The sequence below is a fragment of the Salmo trutta genome, unplaced genomic scaffold (assembly GCF_901001165.1).
Source record: "Salmo trutta unplaced genomic scaffold, fSalTru1.1, whole genome shotgun sequence".
Classification (NCBI taxonomy): domain Eukaryota; kingdom Metazoa; phylum Chordata; class Actinopteri; order Salmoniformes; family Salmonidae; genus Salmo; species Salmo trutta.
The window spans coordinates 938,376-953,528 of NW_021822244.1; the positions used below are offsets into that span (position 1 = coordinate 938,376).

Consider the following 15,153-nt stretch of genomic DNA (forward strand, 5'->3'; position numbering starts at 1 on the left):
AGGGGGGTATAGAGTAGTGAGGACTGAGGGGGGTATAGAATAGTGAGGGGGGTATAGAGTAATGAGGACTGAGGGGGGTATAGAGTAGTGAGGACTGAGGGGGGGTATAGAGTAGTGAGGGGGGTAAAGTGTAATGAGGACCTGAGGGGGTAAAGAGTAATGAGGACTGAGGGGGGGTATAGAGTAGTGAGGGCTGAGGGGGGTATAGAGTAGTGAGGACTGAGGGGGGTATAGAGTAGTGAGGACTGAGGGGGGTATAGAGTAGTGAGGGGGTAAAGTGTAATGAGGACTGAGGGGGGTAAAGAGTAATGAGGACTGAGGGGGGTATAGAGTAGTGAGGGCTGAGGGGGGTATAGAATAGTGAGGGGGGTATAGAGTAATGAGGACTGAGGGGGGTATAGAGTAGTGAGGGCTGAGGGGGGTATAGAATAGTGAGGGCTGAGGGGGGTATAGAATAGTGAGGGGGTATAGAATAGTGAGGACTGATGGGGTACAGTTCTGATTTGAAAGCATGTTTTGTTCATATGTGTGAGAGAAAGTGACATTCTCTGTTGGCTTTGCATTTGTTCCTACTGTGAACCTAGATAGACTAATGTTACGTCACTAGAAACTGACAGTGTTGTACAGAACAGTCGTAGTGTGCACACAAGATCACAACACACATTTTATTATATTTCATCACATTGATGGCACAACTAAAAGAAATAGTGATATCTACAATTCTACCAATGCTTTACAACAAACAGAGACATACACACATGTTAAATAAACTAAAAGACAAACCTCCCAGTTCTTGGAATTCCCTATTAAAACAACATGAGAGAGAACTCAGTAAATAAACCATGTCATTAATGAATGGCTGCCTGACAACTGACAGTCACTGATGTTCTTAAAACATAAACATGCTAATCACACTTTCACATCCTGACAGACTGTACTGATGTTTCCTGTGGTGAAATACATCCCAGTGGTGGTTGCAGTTTGCTGTGACTATAACAACCGGTCTAAAACCACTAGTGATTGTTCAGCTTCCCTCGTCACTTAGAGGCCTTCTCCGTAACCCAGTCAATGACCTGCAATACAACCAATAAAAACATATGGCTCTGTTTAAACGCTGCAAGCCATACAATTTACAAACTCTTCATGACCTATTTCTACCTGAATACCCCTTGACTTCTGAAGAACATGATTGAATACCCCTTGACTTCTGAAGAACATGATTGAATACCCCTTGACTTCTGAAGAACATGATTGAATACCCCTTGACTTCTGAAGAACATGATTGAATACCCCTTGACTTCTGAAGAACATGATTGAATACCCCTTGACTTCTGAAGAACATGATTGAATACCCCTTGACTTCTGAAGAACATGATTGAATACCCCTTGACTTCTGAAGAACATGATTGAATACCCCTTGACTTCTGAAGAACATGATTGAATACCCCTTGACTTCTGAAGAACATGATTGAATACCCCTTGACTTCTGAAGAACATGATTGAATACCCCTTGACTTCTGAAGAACATGATTGAATACCCTTGACTTCTGAAGAACATGATTGAATACCCCTTGACTCCTGAAGAACATGATTGAATACCCCTTGACTTCTGAAGAACATGATTGAATACCCCTTGACTTCTGAAGAACATGATTGAATACCCCTTGACTCCTGAAGAACATGATTGAATACCCCTTGACTTCTGAAGAACATGATTCAAAGCATGCCTTGGTAAGGGGAAGGTAAAATATGTAATAAATGGTTGACAGGTTACCTGCTTGGCATTGCTGCTGGCTGCTTTCATCATTTCCTCATGAAGGCCCCTGGATGTTTTCAGATCCTTTTGGAGAAAAGGAATACATTGTGACGCCAGCTTATCTCTCTCTAGTCTCTGGGGTGATGATGTAACAGTCAGCTGCTATAGTCAGGTCAGACAGCCAGCTTATCTCTCTATAGTCTCTGGGGTGATGATGTAACAGTCAGCTTATCTCTCTCTAGTCTCTGGGGTGATGATGTAACAGTCAGCTTATCTCTCTCTAGTCTCTGGGGTGATGATGTAACAGTCAGCTGCTATAGTCAGGTCAGACAGCCAGCTTATCTCTCTATAGTCTCTGGGGTGATGATGTAACAGTTAGCTTATCTCTCTGGGGTGATGATGTAACAGTCAGCTGCTATAGTCAGGTCAGACAGTCAGCTTATCTCTCTGGGGTGATGATGTAACAGTCAGCTGCTATAGTCAGGTCAGACAGTCAGCTTATCTCTCTATAGTCTCTGGGGTGATGATGTAACAGTCAGCTGCTATAGTCAGGTCAGACAGTCAGCTTATCTCTCTATAGTCTCTGGGGTGATGATGTAACAGTCAGCTGCTATAGTCAGGTCAGACAGCCAGCTTATCTCTCTATAGTCCTCTGGGGGTGATGATGTAACAGTCAGCTGCTATAGTCAGGTCAGACAGTCAGCTTATCTCTCTATAGTCTCTGGGGTGATGATGTACCAGTCAGCTGCTATAGTCAGGTCAGACAGTCAGCTTATCTCTCTATAGTCTCTGGGGTGATGATGTAACAGTCAGCTTATCTCTCTATAGTCTCTGGGGTGATGATGTAACAGTCAGCTGCTATAGTCAGGTCAGACAGTCAGCTTATCTCTCTATAGTCTCTGGGGTGATGATGTAACAGTCAGCTGCTATAGTCAGGTCAGACAGTCAGCTTATCTCTCTATAGTCTCTGGAGTGATGATGTAACAGTCAGCTGCTATAGTCAGGTCAGACAGTCAGCTTATCTCTCTATAGTCTCTGGGGTGATGATGTAACAGTCAGCTGCTATAGTCAGGTCAGACAGTCAGCTTATCTCTCTATAGTCTCTGGGGTGATGATGTAACAGTCAGCTTATCTCTCTATAGTCTCTGGGGTGATGATGTAACAGTCAGCTGCTATAGTCAGGTCAGACAGTCAGCTTATCTCTATAGTCTCTGGGGTGATGATGTAACAGTCAGCTTATCTCTCTATAGTCTCTGGGGTGATGATGTAACAGTCAGCTGCTATAGTCAGGTCAGACAGTCAGCTTATCTCTCTATAGTCTCTGGAGTGATGATGTAACAGTCAGCTGCTATAGTCAGGTCAGACAGTCAGCTTATCTCTCTATAGTCTCTGGAGTGATGATGTACCAGTCAGCTGCTATAGTCAGGTCAGACAGCCAGCTTATCTATCTTATTTAACATAGTTGAACAGGGCAAGTTAAAAGCGTAGGACAAGGCAATATAAAACAATCTGTCTAACAATCTGTCTTACAGTCTTAGGTGTCATTCTGTCATTGAAAACTTTTTCAAAGAGGGGCCAAGGGACTTCTAGATGAAGTTTTCACGTTAACTCACGATTGGTGCTAAATGTCAAATTCAAAGAAAGGAAAAAGGAGAGGAACCTTCAGATAGAATTTGGAGATTTCAAACAGTCTTTGGACTGCAGGCGGCAAGATACTTGTGTTCTCTGGTGATCCCATGATGCTTCAGCGTCTTCGCCACAACCTCTTTTAGCATCTGGAACAGAAACAACAGAAAACACTCTGCATGCTGTTCTGACTTGCCTAGTTAAATAAAAGGTTAAATAAATAAATGTGTGTGTGTCAATGGGAATCACTGACATTTCTCTACTTCAGGGATGGGCAACTTTGATGGGGGGTGAGGGCTACCAAAATATGAATTTATCATGGGGGGCCGCAGTGGCTCGCGGGTCTGTGTACCCACATCCATACCCCCACCTTTAAGCAAAACGTTTTAGCGTTTAGACAAAAAAAAAAAAAGTGGGGGTTCGCCAGTTGCCCATCCCTGCTCGAAATAAACCTGTATTTTTCTCCACGGGGCCACGTTGGGTCTTGTTGTGGTTGATAAGCTTGGGTTTGCGTAGTAATCAGAACAGCTTAACGTCTTGTTCCTTGAAACTCTTATCTCAAGGATATTTTTAAATCAATTTATTTTTTGTACTTTTACCCCATTTTCTCTCCAATTGGTAGTTACAGTCTTGTCCCATCGCTGCAACTCCCCTACGGACTCAGGAGAGGCGAAGGTCGAGAGCCGTGCGTCCTCCGAAACACGACCCAACCAAGCCGCACTGCTTCTTGACACACTGCTCGCTTAAACCCGGAAGCCAGCCGCACCAATGTGTCAGAGGAAACACCGTACACCTGGCGTCCGGATGCCAGCTTGCAGGCGCCCGGCCCGCCACAATGAATCGCTAGAGCGCGATGGGACAAGGATATCGCGGTCAGCCAAAACCTCCCCTAACCCGGACGACGCTGGGCCAATTGTGCGACCGCCTCATGGGTCTCCCGGGTCAAGGCCGGCTATGACACTGCAATGCAGTGCCTTAGACCGCTTCGCCACTCGGAAGGCCCCTCACGGATCTTAACATTGTGGATAATGGTAGGACAGAAAGGAATGTACCGCTGTCGTTAGAGATCTGCTGCAGCGTCATCATGTCCTAGTTACCTAGTGGAGGGCTACAATATGGCAATATAGCACAGCATAACCTAATGGAAGACTATGAATCTAGATGTTGTGTGTGTCTATAGAGATAAATACTCTATGTGAATATCTACATGCTGTACAAAAACAGAAATATTTCCCCAACAGGTACAATAAGCCATCCTCTTACCCGGGCATGTTTCTGGGAGCGAGACTCCTTGCTGGCCTTGTCCTCTGCCTGTCCCTGCCTGTGTCCCTGGGCCTGGGGGGCTCTGTGGCTGTTTTGGGGGTCAGGGTGGGGCTTCTCTGACCCCTGGGGGCCCAGTCTCAGGGCTGAGACAGAGGAGGAGGACTGAGACCGGGTTTTCTGCGGTCTCAAGCCTCTTAAAGCTGGGTGGGTATCAGTTCCACTGCTGCCACTGCACACAGAGCCCAGGGACTCACTGCTCTCTGACTTGGCCAACCTGGACAATAGACACACAGACAGTTAAACACTCACAGACACGCGCGCACACACAGAATACTTTTAGACAAAATGGCGTCACTATCTCTGCCAGAAAGACTACTGTGAATCTACTCTACTAATGACCTCAGCTGTCACCATAATCAATTAAGGTTCAATTCCATGGCAACAGACAACATATTTCATCTCTATGTAATAATACAGTAGCCAAGAGGGCTCCTAAAGATATTCATCTGGGAAGTAATGTAGAGGGTCATCAACCTGTTGCTGCTGGCATCATATTACATCATTAAGCCTACTAGGTTATATCGCTTGATATCCACTGTGGAAACATCGATTCCAGTTTTATTAGTTTTAAAACTATCAGTTATATCTGCTGGTCACATCACCTGAGTAATAAAACCATCATTTATATCTGCTGGTCACATCACCTGAGCAATAAAACCATCATTTATATCTGCTGGTCACATCACCTGAGTAATAAAACCATCATTTATATCTGCTGGTCACATCACCTGAGTAATAAAACCATCAGTTATATCTGCTGGTCACATCACCTGAGTAATAAAACCATCATTTATATCTGCTGGTCACATCACCTGAGTAATAAAACCATCATTTATAACTGCAGGTCACATCACCTGAGTAATAAAACCATCATTTATATCTGCTGGTCACATCACCTGAGTAATAAAACCATCAGTTATATCTGCTGGTCACATCACCTGAGTAATAAAACCCTCCTCAGCAGATTTAGATCTCACATAAAACAACATATAAAGGGTATCAATGTGTGAATAATTAACATTCAGTTCTACTTTGAAAGACAATATGCTGACCACAGACTATACGGCTTCTGCATCCTAAATAGCACCCTATTCCCTATTTACTTCTACCCTGTAGGCCCTGGTCAAAAATAGTGCACTATATAGGGAATAGGGTGCCATCTGTATGTATATGCAATAAGAGTCAGCAATGGAATGTGCTGCAGAGAGTCACGATAAACTATTAACAGTCCGTAAAGAACAGTAAGTGCAGAGGGGAACTATCTCCCTGTGTGTGTGTGTGTGTGTGTGTGTGTGTGTGTGTGTGTGTGTGTGTGTGTGTGTGTGTGTGTGTGTGTGTGTGGTGTGTGTGTGTGTGTGTGTGTGTGTGTGTGTGAAGTTCTCAAGGGGGAAAAACTTCAAACACATCTGAATACCTCAGAACCCGGAAACAGCATTTTCTTTTCTACTACTATCATATAAGTCACCAACACTGTCCACTTTTCCACGAAACCCATTTCAGCTTGATGTTAACTACTGCTGCTCTAAAAGGCTGAGGAGCTGCTAAACCTCCTGCTGACATGAGAAATGATATCCTGGTGTCCCGTCCTCAGATCTGACAGCCCCTCTCTAGGAACTAGTCTATAGATGAACATGACTGGTGTTAACCCAGGGGGCATGTAAACAACAACCAAGATAAAACACTGATGAGCTAGAAAGATGAAGAGATATCCTGCTGTTTCTGATCAAAGGGAACAGATAAATCCTTCTGTTTCTGATCGAAGGGAACAGATAAATCCTGCTGTTTCTGATCAAAGGGAACAGAGAAATCCTGTTGTTTCTGATCAAAGGGAACAGAGAAATCCTGCTGTTTCTGATCAAAGGGAACAGAGAAATCCTGTTGTTTCTGATCAAAGGGAACAGAGAAATCCTGCTGTTTCTGATCAAAGGGAACAGAGAAATCCTGTTGTTTCTGATCAAAGGGAACAGAGAAATCCTGCTGTTTCTGATCAAAGGGAACAGATAAATCCTGCTGTTTCTGATCAAAGGGAACAGATAAATCCTGCTGTTTCTGATCAAAGGGAACAGAGAAATCCTGCTGTTTCTGATCAAAGGGAACAGAGAAATCCTGCTGTTTCTGATCAAAGGGAACAGAGAAATTCTGCTGTTTCTGATCAAAGGGAACAGAGAAATCCTGCTGTTTCTGATCAAAGGGAACAGAGAAATCCTGTTGTTTCTGATCAAAGGGAACAGAGAAATCCTGCTGTTTCTGATCAAAGGGAACAGATACATTTCCATTAGGGAACGCCTACTTTGTGGAGTGCATGTGTGCAATAACTAAATTTGCCTTTGCACTCCTTCTAAACAATGCAATTTTAAAAAACTTTATCAAAGGGTAAAGTCAACTAAACTTAGTCCACTCTGTTCATAACAGATTCTAGTTTTGGGAACAGAAAACTGTATTGAGATTAAATGTTTAATAGATGAAAAAAATGAAACAGAATGTAGGCCATCTTTCCCCACCGCCGGCCACTGGGCTTCCTCTCATCACCATATTTGGTAGTGAGTGGAATATCTGTGTGTAAAATCTGGGATTTGATGATCAAATATACTGAGACTTGCAAACATCCCAAGATGAAATGTAAGGAGTAGAGATAGTGGGTGGCCAATACAACCTAGTAGTGGAAGACTATCACATTGCAATCTATTCCCCTATGAAGTTTATTGTTACAAGGTTTCAAGCCTAGTTCCACTTTAGGTAACCTAAGGCTGGAAATGTTGTTTCAATAACAAATATGGGAGCTTAAATCAGTCTGCAGAGTAAAAAAATAACACCTGTTGAATAAAGTCTTTGACCTCTAGCACCTGCTCTAAACCAAAGGCTGTATGTACGTAACCTTTGACCTCTAGCACCTGCTCTAAACCAAAGGCTGTATGTACGTAACCTTTGACCTCTAGCACCTGCTCTAAACCAAAGGCTGTATGTACGTAACCTTTGACCTCTAGCACCTGCTCTAACCACAGGCTGTATGTGCGTAACCTTTGACCTCTAGCATCTGCTCTAAACTACAGGCTGTGTGTACGTAACCTTTGACCTCTAGAACCTGCTCGAAACCACAGGCTGTATGTACGGACCCTTCGCCTATATAGAACATGATGCCTCTAATATGCCATTTAACAGACGCTTTTATCCAAAGCGACTTACAGTCATGTGTGCATAACTTTATGTGTAGGTGGCCCCGGGAATCAAACCCACTATCCTGGCATTGCAAGAGCCATGCTCTACCAACTGAGCTCCAGAGGACCATACAAACCTCACTAACCTCTTATGGGGGTGGACGGTGTCTGTATCCCAGGATCGTCTCTTGATCCTGGGCAGGTCAGAGTTGAGGAGGGCCTCTCCGTCCGGGACACTTCCTGGTTCAGACAGCACGGCCGGCGAGGGGGCGGGGCTTAAGGCGAAGGGGACGGGACAAGGCTCCTTGGAGCAGGTGGTCTGGGTCTCGTAGCGAATCAGACGGGACTGCAGCCGGACGAAGCCCTGGTCCCGGTCCAAGGCCTTGTGGCCCTGCTCGTCCAGACAGAACCTGGGTAGGGTCAAGAAATTAGTGATTTAAAACATAGACCAGTCTGGGCGATATACAGCCAATATCATAGATAAAAACTGAGATCAGGACTAAATTAGCATCAGAACGAGATGGGTCTCTCTCATGAGTCGGCAGAACTTGACCAGGGAGAAGAAGAGCTGACAGTGAGCCAGGACACAGAGACAGAGGGGGTCAGACAGTGAGCCAGGACACAGAGACAGAGGGGGTCAGACAGTGAGCCAGGACACAGAGACAGAGGGGTCAGACAGTGAGCCAGGACACAGAGACAGAGGGGTCAGACAGTGAGCCAGGACACAGAGGTCAGACAGTGAGCCAGGACACAGAGACAGGGGGGGTCATACAGTGAGCCAGGACACAGAGACAGAGGGGTCGGACAGTGAGCCAGGACACAGAGACAGAGGGGTCAGACAGTGAGCCAGGACACAGAGACAGAGGGGTCAGACAGTGAGCCAGGACACAGAGACAGAGGGGTCAGACAGTGAGCCAGGACACAGGGGTCAGACAGTGAGCCAGGACACAGAGACAGAGGGGTCAGACAGTGAGGCAGGACACAGAGACAGAGGGGTCAGACAGTGAGCCAGGACACAGAGACAGAGGGGTCAGACAGTGAGCCAGGACACAGAGACAGAGGGGTCAGACAGTGAGCCAGGACACAGAGACAGAGGGGTCAGACAGTGAGCCAGGACACAGAGACAGAGGGGTCAGACAGTGAGCCAGGACACAGAGACAGAGGGGTCAGACCAGTGAGCCAGGACACAGAGACAGAGGGGTCAGACAGTGAGCCAGGACACAGAGACAGAGGGGTCAGACAGTGAGCCAGGACACAGAGACAGAGGGGTCAGACAGTGAGCCAGGACACAGAGACAAGGGGTCAGACAGTGAGCCAGGACACAGAGACAGAGGGGTCAGACAGTGAGCCAGGACACAGAGACAGAGGGGTCAGACAGTGAGCCAGGACACAGAGGGGGTCAGACAGTGAGCCAGGACACAGAGACAGAGGGGTCAGACAGTGAGCCAGGACACAGACACAGAGGGGTCAGACAGTGAGCCAGGACACAGAGACAGAGGGGTCAGACAGTGAGCCAGGACACAGACACAGAGGGGTCAGACAGTGAGCCAGGACACAGAGACAGAGGGGTCAGACAGTGAGCCAGGACACAGAGACAGAGGGGTCAGACAGTGAGCCAGGACATAGAGACAGAGGGGTCACAGAGACAGAGGGGTCTGCTGGAGTAGATAAGGTAGGTAGAGGTCATAGGTGAGGTTCACAAGAAAATCAGCAACATTCAAAAAACTGTGAAAGATCAGAAGTAAATTTGCATCAGATGCCCTGCTCGTCCAGACAGGACCTGCCCAGGGAGAAGAGAGACCTTATTGATTCAAAACAGAGACAGGTCTGGACCATAACCGGTCAATAAGCTAGTACTTGGTAGTAAATAAGGTATAAAAGAGCAGGGGGAGGTTTCCAGAAGGAACATCAACATTCAAAAGACTGAAAGATCAGGAATAATTTAGCATAAAGAGGGAGAGAGACTAGGCCTCCACTTGTTCAAGTCTCTTAGGTACCGTTTACATGAGTAAAATAAGTCTAGTGAGATCCATCTCTCTTCAAAATTAGATATGCAACGTTTCTGTTAACAGTAGCCGTGGATGTGGTATGTCCAAAGTCACATTCCTGCTTCATGTGTTGGCGCAGCTATTAGCGTACCGTAAATACCATAGTAAACAGACTAACAAAATAAGGATCGCCACTCAGACGGGGTATCAGCCTCAGGAGGTAGTTTGGGAGACATCTCTTAAAGAGAGAGTTGACTCTAGATCGGTCTCTTTACACTACACAAGTATATGTCCTGGAACTAGTTTGTGTCGTCAGGCCCTCAGGTGATTAGAGACAAGTACTCTACCCTAAGAGATGGATAGGTTTATGTATAGATTGGGGCGGCGGTTAAAGCGTTGGACTAGTAATCGAAAGGTTGCTGGATTGAAATCCCTGAGCTGACAAGGTAAAAATCTGTCATTCTGCCCCTGAACAAGGCAGTTAACCCACTGTTCCCTGTTCCTGTATGTATAAAGATACCTACTCTAGTCCATGGTAGGTTACTGTATGTATAAAGATACCTACTCTAGTCCATGGTAGGTTCCTGTATGTATAAAGATACCTACTCTAGTCCATGGTAGGTTACTGTATGTATAAAGATACCTACTATCTTCCATGGTAGGTTCCTGTATGTATAAAGATACCTACTCTAGTCCATGGTAGGATTTCTGTATGTATAAAGATACCTACTCTAGTCCATGGTAGGTTCCTGTATGTATAAAGATACCTACTATCTTCCATGGTAGGTTACTGTATGTATAAAGATACCTACTCTAGTCCATGGTAGGTTACTGTATGTATAAAGATACCTACTCTAGTCCATGGTAGGTTCCTGTATGTATAAAGATACCTACTATCTTCCATGGTAGGTTACTGTATGTATAAAGATACCTACTCTAGTCCATGGTAGGTTCCTGTATGTATAAAGATACCTACTCTAGTCCATGGTAGGTTCCTGTATGTATAAAGATACCTACTCTAGTCCATGGTAGGTTCCTGTATGTATAAAGATACCTACTCTAGTCCATGGTAGGTTCCTGTATGTATAAAGATACCTACTATATTCCATGGTAGGTTCCTGTATGTATAAAGATACCTACTATATTCCATGGTAGGTTACTGTATGTATAAAGATACCTACTCTAGTCCATGGTAGGTTCCTGTATGTATAAAGATACCTACTCTAGTCCATGGTAGGTTCCTGTATGTATAAAGATACCTACTATCTTCCATGGTAGGTTACTGTATGTATAAAGATACCTACTCTAGTCCATGGTAGGTTCCTGTATGTATAAAGATACCTACTCTAGTCCATGGTAGGTTACTGTATGTATAAAGATACCTACTCTTGTCCATGGTAGGTTCCTGTATGTATAAAGATACCTACTATATTCCATGGTAGGTTACTGTATGTATAAAGATACCTACTCTAGTCCATGGTAGGTTACTGTATGTATAAAGATACCTACTCTAGTCCATGGTAGGTTACTGTATGTATAAAGATACCTACTCTAGTCCATGGTAGGTTACTGTATGTATAAAGATACCTACTCTAGTCCATGGTAGGTTACTGTATGTATAAAGATACCTACTCTAGTCCATGGTAGGTTCCTGTATGTATAAAGATACCTACTCTAGTCCATGGTAGGTTCCTGTATGTATAAAGATACCTACTCTAGTCCATGGTAGGTTCCTGTATGTATAAAGATACCTACTATATTCCATGGTAGGTTACTGTATGTATAAAGATACCTACTCTAGTCCATGGTAGGTTACTGTATGTATAAAGATACCTACTCTAGTCCATGGTAGGTTCCTGTATGTATAAAGATACCTACTCTAGTCCATGGTAGGTTCCTGTATGTATAAAGATACCTACTATATTCCATGGTAGGTTACTGTATGTATAAAGATACCTACTCTAGTCCATGGTAGGTTCCTGTATGTATAAAGATACCTACTCTAGTCCATGGTAGGTTCCTGTATGTATAAAGATACCTACTATCTTCCATGGTAGGTTACTGTATGTATAAAGATACCTACTCTAGTCCATGGTAGGTTACTGTATGTATAAAGATACCTACTCTAGTCCATGGTAGGTTCCTGTATGTATAAAGATACCTACTCTTGTCCATGGTAGGTTACTGTATGTATAAAGATACCTACTCTAGTCCATGGTAGTGGGAGCTGGCTGCTTGGTTGAAGGGGATCTGGGTCACTTTCCTGGGGGTCAAGTCTGGAGACATCTGGAATGTATTTCCCCTGGAAACACACACACAGACACACATTTTTGTACAGGAGCTGTGAACATTTTCTATTGAAATCCAGGACTGCAGCAAAGAACACACAGTACTGCAGCGATCTGAAGTGAAACTAAACTCTCCTGTCCTCCGCACCCAAACTGATTAAGTGTGTAAAACAACTTCCTAATGAACTGACAGAATGCCTCTTAATTGAGTTTCTTTTAATGAACATAATTATTACGACCAAAAAATATTCTTCTCTGCTTTCTGTAAGAACACTATCCGATAAAGGCTCTTTATAAATCAGAGGAATTCAATGAGGTGAAAGCCTTTGATTGGAATGCATATCAGAAGTAGACAGCCACATGAAATCACCGTCGCTGCATGGTGTCTGAAACATCCTGACTGAATCGTTGTCTGCTGAACGGAGTGGTTTCTCCTCTAGGGAAGAGGAAGTTAGAAACAGATGATTCAACATGTTGACGGTATTCCAGATTCAGACGGTGACAGAACTGATTTTCCCAGAGTCACACTGAAGCTCCAGGACTCATTTCTACCTCCATATTAGAAGCCTGAAATCTAATTTCATACACAGACAGATTGTCCCCTTGTTGAGCTACACACAGCAGGTTGGGTTTCCATCCAGATTTTCATGTAAATATTTTAAAATCAGCATTAAGAAAATATAAGCACTTTCCCACCAGTGATAATGTTTCCACCAAACTGACTTGTTGCGGATAAACATCAGTACGTGATGATGTAGTGCACATAAAATGTACTTCTTTGTTTAAGTTTTCATGTACCGAATAAAAATCTAAAGTTCAATGTGTTTCCATCGTATTTCCAACTCTACTGATCAGTTTCTGTCACAAAACTGTTTTAAACAGCAAATGTGCTTATTCTGGTCTTAGTATGTACGCTCCAGCTAACAGCTGTGTGGGTAGGCTAGTCTACATGATGAGATCATTATGGATAACAGCGAGAATATTTATATTTGTCAAATCGGCAGTCAAGCATCGATCATCACGTCACAAGAATAAGACCATAGATATTTATTGGAAAGGAGCATCAAGCTCATCACCAAAGATTTGTATAACTAACCCAAGATAGACCACAGCCTGTCGTTTCCAATGGGAGCAAATTAATCATAGTGGGCAGAACAAGCAAGGAAGTGGGCAGAGTAAAGGATGAGCTAGCGAGAGCCCATTGGTGTGTTCTAGCATGTATTTGCATATTTCCGTTAGGGAACGCCTACTTGTAAAGTACGCGTGTGCAATAAGTCAATTCCCCCTTGCACTCCTTCTAAACAATGCAAAAAATATATATTTAGCAAAGGGCAAAGTCTACAAAACATAGTCCACTCTGTTCATAACAGATTCTAGTTTTGTAAACAGAAAACTGTATTGAGATCAAATGTTTCATTGATGAGGAAAATTTGCAGAATATCGGCCAAAATCCATCTTTCCCCACCGCCGGCCACTGGGCTTCCTCGCATCACCATATTTGGTAGTGAGCGGAAATGCCAACCAGATGCTTCAGATTTCTACATCCAGTGAAATATGACTCGTTGTTCTATCCGTGTCATCACCGTGCACTTTAACCACTCCTGTGAAGTTCATCATCATTTATTTAATCTGTAGCCTAACAAACTGCATGGTTTCCCCAAGTCGTAGTGGGAGGACAACACACCATATCGTCGCGTGACTCCAAGTTTACTTCGATATGATGCGTACTCTCACTACTGGTGTCCCCCAGGCTCGGTTCTAGGCCCTCTTCTCTCTATACACCAAGTCACACGGCTCCGTAATATCTTCACATGGTCTCTCCTATCACTGCTATGACGATGACACTCAACTACTTTTCTCCTTCCCTCCTCCTGAAACCCATCTCTGCGTGCCCGGCAGATATCTCAGCTTGGATGTCGACCCACCACCTCAAGCTCAACCTCGACAAGACAGAGCTGCTCTTCCTCCCGGTTAGTGTTAACTACTTTGGAGCACTCAGACACATATAAATTGACCAGAGAGGCTGTTGTACATAAAGTAGAACACATCTAAATACGTTAGACAACTTTCTGTAGTAGAGACAGAATGAGTCAAACCACAATGCCTTTGAACAACTCCCTAAAGTATCTGAACAGTATCTGAATTGAACACTCTCTAAAGTATCTGAATTGAACAGTATCTGAATTGAACAGTATCTGAATTGAACAACTCTCTAAAGTATCTGAACTGAACAGTATCTGAACAGTAACTGAATTGAACAGTATCTGAATTGAACAACTCTCTAAAGTATCTGAACTGAACAGTATCTGAATTGAACAGTATCTGAATTGAACAGTATCTGAATTGAACAACTCTCTAAAGTATCTGAATTGAACAGTATCTGAATTGAACAGTATCTGAATTGAACAACTCTCTAAAGTATCTGAACTGAACAGTATCTGAATTGAACAACTCTCTAAAGTATCTGAATTGAACAGTATCTGAATTGAACAACTCTCTAAAGTATCTGAACTGAACAGTATCTGAATTGAACAACTCTCTAAAGTATCTGAATTGAACAGTATCTGAATTGAACAACTCTCTAAAGTATCTGAACTGAACAGTATCTGAACAGTAACTGAATTGAACAGTATCTGAATTGAACAACTCTCTAAAGTATCTGAATTGTGGGTGAACCGGTAGTGGATGAGGTGCAATGATTTTGATGATGCAATTTAAAGTTGTTGGTGGAAAAACAGTATATACATCCATCCAACCATGTTCCTTTTCATGTTATTCTTTTCCATTACTATTAAAACGTTATATATTACAGAGAAGCTTGTAGGAATATAGAGTTACCCTAGTCTCCGGGCTAACAGAGTTACCCTAGTCTCCGGACTAACAGAGTTACCCTAGTCTCCGGACTAACAGAGTTACCCTAGTCTCCGGGCTAACAGAGTTACCCTAGTCTCCGGGCTAACAGAGTTACCCTAGTCTCCGGACTAACAGAGTTACCCTAGTCTCCGGTCTAACAGAGT

The 15,153-nt window shown here is 43.7% G+C and overlaps 1 long non-coding RNA gene across 1 annotated transcript; it reads right to left on the reverse strand.

The window, feature by feature from the left end:
- Positions 1-651: 651 nt before the first annotated feature.
- On the reverse strand, positions 652-3,452 carry LOC115181396 (uncharacterized). Its single transcript, XR_003873402.1, has 3 exons — positions 3,417-3,452; positions 1,775-1,840; positions 652-1,073 (listed from the first exon to the last, which is right to left on the reverse strand). It is a non-coding gene; the product is annotated as an uncharacterized LOC115181396 (long non-coding RNA).
- Positions 3,453-15,153: the final 11,701 nt, after the last annotated feature.